The 10,000-nt window shown below is 46.5% G+C and overlaps 1 protein-coding gene across 11 annotated transcripts in view; it reads right to left on the bottom strand.

Moving 5' to 3' along the window:
• Positions 1-10,000, bottom strand: part of Trpm (transient receptor potential cation channel, subfamily M) — a 158,450-nt gene that overhangs the window by 88,660 nt on the left and 59,790 nt on the right. The window contains exon 1 of one of the 11 annotated variants that reach the window (XM_086545032.1): positions 9,992-10,000. This exon is cut by the window's right edge and continues 96 nt beyond it. The exons of the other annotated variants lie outside the window; for them this stretch is intronic. The gene's annotated coding sequence lies outside the window, so the exon portion shown is untranslated. The remainder of the gene's footprint in view (positions 1-9,991) is intronic. 11 annotated transcript variants of the gene reach the window in all.

Below are 10,000 nucleotides of genomic sequence, written 5' to 3'. Positions count from 1 at the left end.
TCTATCTATCTATCTATCTATCTATCTATATCTATCTATATATACATATGCTATATCTTAAATAAATCATACATACCACGAACCGACAATATATACTTATTTCTGGAAACCAATATCAACAATGATACTGTTAACGAATCGGGACATTAACAAAAACTACCAAATGACACAATTCATTAAATGATTTCTCTTAATTACTGAACAATAATCACTTCAGAGCAAAAAATAAAATATGAACTGCAACAATTTTTACCCTAAGTAGAATCGTGCATAAAAGTCTACGGACATGAATGCCGCATTTAACTAACAAAACCAAAGAAAAACTAAACAATACTTACACATCGAAAATCGAGCTTGTGTTACATATAAGATAACTATTTCTCAAAACCATGACAAAGACGAGTATATAATGGGATAATAACATATTACCTAAGCTAAGTTACGTTTTGGGTTTATTTTCATGATTCTCGTGGCGCATCCTGGTCACCGAACATTTTTTTTTTGCGAGGATTGCAAATATAATTCAACCTAACTCTCTATTATTAAAACCATCATGATAATATTCATCGTGCCTTGTCCATATACTTATCCATATACAATAACCTCGCGTATAAGCAACATAATCAATGTTGCTGTATCATGCGCCAAACAGTTTTCGAAAATACCTCCCATTTATTACACACTCTGTGGGAGAAATATTTACATAACCTTACGAACTCTCAAAGTTCAGAAATCTGTAGCTCACGCATTTAATACCAACATAATCTATAGACGAACCAGCGGGACATGTTAGAACACCATGTAAAAAAGTTTCCAGACTAACTCGTTTGAAGCATAATCAACTCCTTTGATGTATTGCAAAATGTATTTACATTGCATGCTAGAACTATTATATAATGACATATACCCTTGTAACACAGCCAGACCTGTTTCCAGTGAACCAAGGTATTAAATGAAATGACATTAATAAATATACGAAAACCCTACATCATTTAAAACTGAACATTATTTTTTTTCGATTTGCTGGGGCGAGGATATGCTAAACATATTATTTATTTCTATGATTCATTTTATTAAAGGATTATCTAACAACCGATCTTTAAAATTCACGAGTGTACGTGTGTGGGTGTATGTGTTTGTGTATGTATGTGTTTGTGGGTGTATGTGTTTGTGTATGTATGTGTTTGTGTGTGTATGTATGTGTACGTGTATGTGTATGTGTATGTGTATGTACATGTGCATGTGCATGTGTATGTAATTGTAATTGTGACTGTGACTGATTGCGACCGCGCGCGCGCGTGTGTGTGTGTGTGTGTGTGTGTGTGTGTGTGTGTGTGTGTGTGTGTGTGCGTGTGCGTGTGCGTGTGCGTGTGCGTGTGCGTGTGCGTGTGCGTGTGCGTGTGCGTGTGCGTGTGCGTGTGCGTGTCCGTGTGTGTGTGTGCATTTGTCTGTATTTGTGTGCATTTGCGTGCATGCACGTGCGTACGTGCATGTACATGTCCGTGTTCCAAAATTTAGCCAATCATCTGGTGCTAAGCTCCCATTAAAACTTCGCAAAGTCCTCAGCCTAATGCCGCCCTCCCTTGCCTGAAGCGAATACATGATCAAAATTATCCTTTCTACATCCAAGAATGTGAAAGATCGGGAAGGAATGTTTATCATTAAACAGTTATTCTTCTGAGAACAAAACTAAACTAGGGAATTGAGCTTCCCTTTGATTTCAGTGACATTAACTTGATTGTTATATTTACTGAGATCGGATATGAATTAAGACGTGATATAAATAAAATTGTTTGGTAACAATATATTTAACACACACACACATACATACATACATACACATACACATACACACACACACACACAATGTATATATATATATATATATATATATATATATATATATATATATATTCACGCACACGCACGCGCAAACATATACACACATATACACAAACGCACAAACACAAACACACACACACACACACACACACACACACACACACACACACACACACACACACACACACACATATATATATCAAACTAACATTTCCTTTAACTCGCAAAACAATTAATGAAGTGAACTTTCATTTCAATCCCGACTCGCAACTAGGAAATGACCTACATCTTTGAAAAGAAAACTAGCACAAAATCTACCTAGTTTATCATAAAACCTTGGCTACTTTTGGCTCTCTGTGCGTCCCGCATGACAAGTTTCCGACTAACAACGTCAAGCAGAAGCCGAGAGATGCTTGAAAATAATGACCACCTTTGAGGAAGAGCGGCGTTTCTGAAGAGTAAATAAATAAAAATAGAAAATGCTTGCAGATAGATATACGACACAGGGTATTGCAAGCGTTTTTACGTTAGCGAAAGAAAAATACAGGTCATTACGACCTCAATTAAAAGTCAGGGAGGGGAGGGAGTAAGTGAAAGAGAAAGAGAGGAAAAGAGAAAGAGAGAAAAAGAGGGAAATAGAAAGAGAGAGTGAGAGAGAGAGAGATACAGAGAGAGAATGAGTGATAAAGAGAGAGATACAGAGAGAGAATGAGTGATAAAGAGAGAGAGAGAGAGAGAGAGAGAGAGAGAGAGAGAGAGAGAGAGAGAGAGAGAGAGAGAGAGAGAGAGAGAGAGAGAGAGAGAGAGAGAGAGAGAGAGAGAGAAGAGGAGAGAGAGAGGAGAGAGAGAGAGGAGAGAGGGGAGAGAGAGGAGAGAGGAGGGAGAGAGAGAGGGAGAGGGAGAGAGAGAGAAAGAGAGGAGGGGGGAGAGAGAGAGAGAGGGAGAAAAGGAGAGAGGAGAGAGAGAGAGAGAGAGAGAGAGAGAAGGAGAGAGAGAGAGAGAGAGAAGAGAGAGGAAAGAGAGAGGAGAGAGAGAGAGAGAGAGAGAGAGGGAGAGAGAGAGAGAGAGAGAGAGAGGAGAGAGAGAGAGAGAGAGAGAGAGAGAGAGAGAGAGAGAGAGAGAGAGAGAGAGAGAGAGAGAGAGAGAGAGAGAGAGAGAGAGAGAGAAAAGAGAGAGAGAGAGAGAAAAGAGAGAGAGAGAGAGAGAAAAGAGAAAGAGAGAGAGAAAGAAAAGAGAAAGAGAAAGAGAAAAGAGAAGAGAAAGAGAGAGAGAAAGAAATGAGAAAGAAAGAAATTAAAGAAAAGAGAAAGAGAGAGAGAGAGAAAGAAAAGAGAAAGAGAAAGAGAGGGAGAGGGAGAAAGAGAGAGCGACACCCCTCTACCGTTTGCGCATTTCCGAACCTCGTCCTCGGCGGCGACTCAAGCCGGCTGCCGAGCTCTCCCGGCGTGTGCATCACGGTCACCTTAAAGACGCAACTCACGCATGAAAAAGCGCACCTCGACAATTACGACAAAACTCCAACCTAGTCAATAATAGGCGAACATGTCAATACCAAGCCAGCAGGGTGGGGGAAGAGTAGGGGAAGGATGGGGGAAGGGAGGGGAAAAGGGTGGGGGAAGAGTAGGGGAGGGTGGGGGAAGGGAAGGGAAAAGGGAGGGGAAAAGGGTGGGGGAAGGGAGGGGAAGGTTGGGGGTAGGAAGGTTGAGGTAAGGGAAGGGTGGGGTGGGGGAAGGGAAACGGAGATGGAAGGGTGGGGGGAAGGGAGGAGGGAAGGGTGGGGGAAGGGAGGACGAAAGGAGGGGGAAGGGAAGAGGAAAGGAGGGGGAAGGGAAGAGGAAAGGAGGGGGAAGGGAGCAGGATGGGAGGAAGGAAGTAGGGGAAAGGGAGCAGGAAGGGAGGAGGAAGGGAGCAGGGAAGGAGGGGGAAGGGAGCATGAATGATAGGGAAGGGAAGGGAAGGGAAGGGAAGGGAAGGGGAAGGCAGTGGAGTGGAAGGAAAAGGGATTGAGTTATAGAGCAGCAGTATCGTTAATGGCTCTGAGGGGAAGGCCGACTGCTGCTGCCCCTCTCCTCTTCCAGCAGTTCCATCTCCCATTCCGACAGCTCCACTCCACCTCCCTAAACCCCCACCCCACCCCCTATCCCCCCCACCCCGGGCAACTTCACCGTCAGTTCCATCTCGCCGCCTCGCCATTTCTCTTGTAACTTCTGCGTCATTTCCACGGTTCGCCATTTCAATCTTCGTCTTTCTTTTTTATATCTTTTTTTTTTAGGGTGTGTTGGTGTGTGGGTGTGTGGGCGGGTAGGAGAAAAGTGCGATGCAATGTCAAAATCACGCATCGTCTTACTAATGCGCACGCCCTCGACCGCCACCAAGCACGCCCTCGACCGCCACGAGCAGCAGAGGGCATCGGCGGCAACCTCAGCGGTGCGGGCGGGATGGCCGAGATGGACCTTGACGATGGCAAGGCGAGGGACAGCGCCGGAGGATCTGAGGACCCTAGCCACGTCCGAGTTAAGACGACACGACGGTGAGGACAAGTGCTGAGCTGCAGGATCAATATTGTGAGGACCTTCACCTGCATGAACCTACCCCTCCCCCCACACCCACACACACCCACACACGCCCCACCCACCCCATTACACACCTCCTTACCCATGACACGTTCCTCATTCATGGGGATCCCCAGTCCAGAGCACCTTCTTTCTCACGCTGGACTGACCCGAGGCGGTCCTCATTCTCGACCCTTGCCCCCCCCCCCCCGCGCCCTCGCCTGGACCTCGCACCATCACTCAAGTCAAGGGGGAGCTGGCGAAAGCAGGAGGGCGGACGGAAAGGGAAAGAGTGGTAAAAATCGCACGGAAAACCTGAAAGGGAAACTGAAGGCTGCCGAGTAAAAACGGAAGATAAAAAAAAAAGTTGAAAATACAAACAAGAGCAGGGAACTTTGAGAGACTGGAAAATGAAAAAAAAATATGTGTGTGTGTATCTGTGTGTGTGTGTGTGTGTGTGTGTGTGTGTGTGTGTGTGTGTGTGTGTGTGTGTGTGTGTGTGTGTGTGTGTGTGTGTGTGTGTGTGTGTGTGTGTGTGTGTGTGTGTGTGTGTGTGTGTGGCTATATGTATATCTATATGTACATGTTTATGTATATGCACATATATATCAATATATCATATACATACATTTATATAGGGAGGAAAAGAGGGATGGACCCAAAGAAAGGCGGGGGCGGGAGGGAGGGAGGGAAGGAAGGAAGGAAGGAAGGAGAGAGGGAAAGAGGGAGGAAGGGAAGAACTGACCAAGGGAAAGAGAACGAGTAAGAGTAAGAGTAAAAATAAGAGTAAGAGTAAGAGTAAGAGAGAGAGAGAGAGAGAGAGAGAGAGAGAGAGAGAGAGAGAGAGAGAGAGAGAGAGAGAGAGAGAGAGAGAGAGAGAGAGAGAGAGAGAGAGAGAGAGAGAGAGAGAGAGAGAGAGAAGAGAGAGAGGAGAGAGAGAGAGAGAGAGAGAGAAGAGAGAGAGAGAGAGAGAGAGAGAGAGAGAGAGAGAGAGAGAGAGAGAGAGAGAGAGAAGAGGAGAGAGAGAGAGAGAGAGAGAGAGAGAGAGAGAGAGAGAGAGAGAGAGAGAGAGAGAGAGAGAGAGAGAGAGAGAGAGAGAGAGAGAGAGCAGCCGAAAAAGAGAACATTATACAAGAGAGAGAAGACTCACGCTGCAAAGGAAAAGCAACACGACTGACGGGCAGTTGCAGCAGGACCCTCGGGAGATATCAAAAGACTGCTGATAACAACGCCGACAAGCGAGAGATGATAACACAAAGGGAAGACGAAGGAAAAGCGCGATAAAAGGCAGAGATAAAGAGAAGCGACTAAAAGGAAGCACAAAGGAAGTCAATTTGCTCTCCTAACATGTGTCCGACAAGACCCTCTGAGCGGCTCTCGTGACGTTCAAAACCTAATCGAAAACAAGCATAATAATACCATAAAAAATAAATGTATAATGACTGTTGCAATATTAATACTAATATCAAACATCATCACAACAATAACAATGAATTAAAAAGAAAATAAAGCTTTCAATGAGAAGAACACACGACAACAGCAGCAAGAGTTGCAATAACGATAACAACAATCCTATTGGTAATGTAGATGATCGTTGCAATGAGATACTAAAAGCACAGGAACAACCGTAACGATATCATCCGAATTGAGTGACTTCGACGATTTAACGTAAGCCAATCATCACAATTCAGAAGGCTCGACCATAATGCAGAGGGGGGGAGGGGGGGGTGAAACGCTTCTGGAAACACGAGCTAATATCGCCGACATATTGACCAGTTCTAGCGCAGTCTCGCCGAGATTAGCATGACAGAGGCTCACTCGGTTGGTACGTGTAGTTCAGGCCTTGCTTGAGGCAATATCACAGACGCATTATGCGCTTGCTCTCGTTCCCGGTGCAAAAAAATAGATCTCTGCTCTGTGGACTGGAAACCCTCTACTGCTTTTAGTTCTGACTGCGTTTCACTGCTGGGGAAATGCGTCGAAATTCAAATTGGGTTTCGCTGGAGAGCAAAAATATGACCCATGTTTAGTGTTTATTTATATTCATACGACGTTCATTTGCTTCGATGCAATTCCCCAAATATCATCGAATTCCGAAGGGGACAAATGCCCGTCCAACACGCTCTTTTTTCCCGAAATTCCCATCGCGATGAAACCAATGGATATTTACCGCAACCTCCTACGGCCCGAAGACCCGCTCGAATTCCTCGCGTCGTCGTCGTCGTCCTCCTCCTCCTCCTCCTCCTCCTCCTCCTCCTCCTCCTCCTCCTCCTCCTCCTCCTCCTCCTCCTCCTCCTCCTCCTCCTCCTCCTCCACGACGAGGCGAGAACCCCAGGGCGGTGCAGGAACAGCTCTTCCATCCATCCATCCATCCCCCTTCCCTCCCCTCCCTCCGCATTTATTCCTTCCTTTACCGCTCTCGGCCTTTCATCCCGCCTCGCCTCGTCTCGTCTTCCCGGACCTCAAAGTGGCGCTGACGACCACCTGGAGTCCGTAAAACTCCTTCTCTATGGACTCTATGCACAGACGAGGATGCGGGCGGCCGAGACGAGGCAGCCTCCGACGCCTCCGCCTCCGCCGCCGCCGCCGGGTGAATCGGCAACAGCGTCTCCGAGAAACGCTGACGAATCTCGTGTGGTATAATCCGGGGAAAATGTTACCCTCTCGAATTTCTTCTTCCGTGCTATTTCGGAGAGAGAGAGGTTCTGTAAAATCGCAGTTTCCCAACATTTTCCATACATTTTGATGGAGCTCCAATGAAGAAGAAAAAAAAACGATTACAACAAAAATAAACAATTCATAAAACAAATAATAAATACTATACAATAAACCGAGAAGTGTACGACGTCACTGGCGCCGCTACGAGACAAGACGACCGACTGAGGCACGGCGCGCGGCGGGTCGTCCTCGTCCTCGCTTCCAATGATCCCAGTCGAATCCGGAACCCGATTTTTGCTTCGGCAGAAGAAAAACGTTCGTTCCACTCGGTGCGCCGAAGAGAATGTTGCTCACGTCATGTAACATGTAGCCGCGTTGCTCACGTTGTCAGGCAGGCTCATCGGACGTCACTTTCCGACACCGCAATCGATGGCTTGACACGAGGAAAGATCCCTTTTTAAGGATTAGTTGGTGTGATATTACGAGGTAGTTTTCAACCGCAGGAGAGTGTAAACACCAGAAAACCTTTTTTTTTTACATTTGCTCATATAAATGATCAAAGGAAAGGATATTTAATTTAACGCAGGTGTCTGATCGAGGCATTCGGGAGTACACACACACGGATAGACTTTCAATTTCGAAGAGGAATGAGGCCGTTTCAACGTCCATAATTATCATTTGCAAAAGGACGAGGTATGTGGAATGGGAAAGATCTTATCACGGCAATTTTATATCACATCGAGCAGCAAAATTCGTTTTATTGATCGTTACTACAAAAAAATACTTTCAGCAAAATATTTACATGTGTTTTACATCGTTAATGGCGTGATTGTTGCCAATACACCAGAGAGCCATTTTCCATGAGCTTTAAAATTGTTAGCACAAGGTTTAACCTATCACTATCGTTTCACTTGCATCCATCACGCTATCAAAGGGGCGCTCCAACAACTTATCCGAAAAATAGGATAAAGCATCCCCCCCCCTTCTCCCCGTCTCTCTCTCCCCACCTGGCAATGGTTGCTAGGCGGGCGGGCGGGTGGGCGTGCAAGAACTCTTCCTTTTATCGGCTCACCTGTCCTCCCTGTCCTCCTCCTCCTCGACACCGAATAACAGCATGCGACAAGCAGTGGGAAAAAGCTCTCTGGAGGCGTAGAGCTGAGGCGGGAAGTCGATATACCTGATTAAATTAGAACATGAAAAGAGCGCACAAGTGGTTCCAAAAGAAGATAAGTGCCCGGACAAAGCGGAGGAAAACAAGTGCAAACAAGTGCATAAGTGGTTCAAAGGGAAGGTAAGTGCCTGGACAAAGAGGGAAACAAGGTGCCAGGCACGTGTGGGCAGTCGTGAGGGATGCTATCGGCCGCCGTTACCATCACTACCTCGCCCCCGCCATATCATTGCCAGTTCTCCAGCCCCGGGGACACGGACGGTAAAAATCGAATGTTTATATCGATTAACTCTTTTGCTATCCAAACCAAAATAAATAGTACTTGATAGATAGAAGGGAAACGATAATTATCCATCTACAAACTGTTTATACACTGGATAATGTACATCTATAACGCACGCAACATTATCGTCATGCCACCTCTACTGCAAGCATCACTATTTGAGGTTTCACTACCAGTCGTCTCAAGCATAATGCACATTTTACTGCGACACAACTCTGCTTTCAGCTACACATGTAACCTCCTCCACCTTCGTGCTCATTCTAATTCTAGCAGCCTTCCTAACCTTCACTACCCCACCCCCACCACCCCCATCACCCCCCATCCCCCACCCAAGCCACCCTACCCTACCCCACCCTAACACCACCTCACCCCCACCCACACCCAAGCCACCCCACCCCACCCAACCCCACCCTGTCCCTGATACTCTTTCCCATCCGGACACACGCAGCCGAGAACACCCACGGAGGCGAAGGCACATCAACCCAAACAACAAATTCGTGGACCCCGCCTTCCCGAATGGGCGGCGGAGTCGTATAGTGTTTCATTTTTATGTCCCCGCGAGGGTCTAAGGAGGAGAAATCGACACTCCGCAGACCAAGACGGAGATGGATGGGAGAACGAAGAAGAAGAAGACGGGGAGGTGAAAACGGAGACGGAGACGAAGACGATGGAAAGCGAAGCGTGGAGGTGAAGATGATTGATTACACGGTATGAAATAGGAAGAAATGGATGAAAGACGGAAGAAGGCTGGTCCAAGACGACAGAAGCTAAGTGCCAGAGGTCCCTGTGAAGATAGCTGCGTGTCAATATAGCAGGTACTTGAGGCACAGGCCGGGATGAGAGGGTGCTCCACTCGCGGTAGTGATTGCCTCGCCCCACCGCTACTGACGCCACTCCCTATCTTATCTGACATCAAGGGAGCTCTGGCTGCCCCACGCGTTTCAATGTTGCATGCATTGAGATACGTGAGGGCACATCCGTACTCTTCCTCTCATTTACGCTATCTTTTCCCTCTTTTTCTCAACCCGTTTACACGCCTCCTTCCTTCTCCATTTCCTTCTCCTTCCGCCCGGATGAAAGATTAAAGACACTACCGTACTCATAAAATGGATAAAAAAAAAAGTTTATCAAAAGATCTCGTCTCTCAATAAACCTCCTTCGTGTCGGGTGGGTGATCTTTCCAGTCCTTCTTCCCTGTCCTTCATGTCTTTAACCAAAATTTCGCATCCTCCCCACGCCCTCCAAACGGCCCACCATTCTACCGAGACTGGCCATGATTTTCCACATCAACGAGGGAAAGACCTGTTCTTTCTGTGAAGGATTCATGGCAAAGGGACAAAGAAGGAAAGATAGGAAAACACACGAATTTGCATATTCTTTTGTTTTCCTGTTTTTTCCCCACCCGCTGCATTCGCCGTCAGATCTCAGCCGTCCCGCTGACTTAAGGTGAAGCGCTAGTGAAGCGGGGAAGCGGGAAGAGAGGCTTACCAAGTCATA

Source organism: Penaeus japonicus, unplaced genomic scaffold (assembly GCF_977035675.1).
Source record: "Penaeus japonicus unplaced genomic scaffold, GWHDUDI00000001_assembly GWHDUDI00000016, whole genome shotgun sequence".
Classification (NCBI taxonomy): Eukaryota; Metazoa; Arthropoda; class Malacostraca; order Decapoda; family Penaeidae; genus Penaeus; species Penaeus japonicus.
This window is presented reverse-complemented; position numbering and strand designations above follow the sequence as displayed.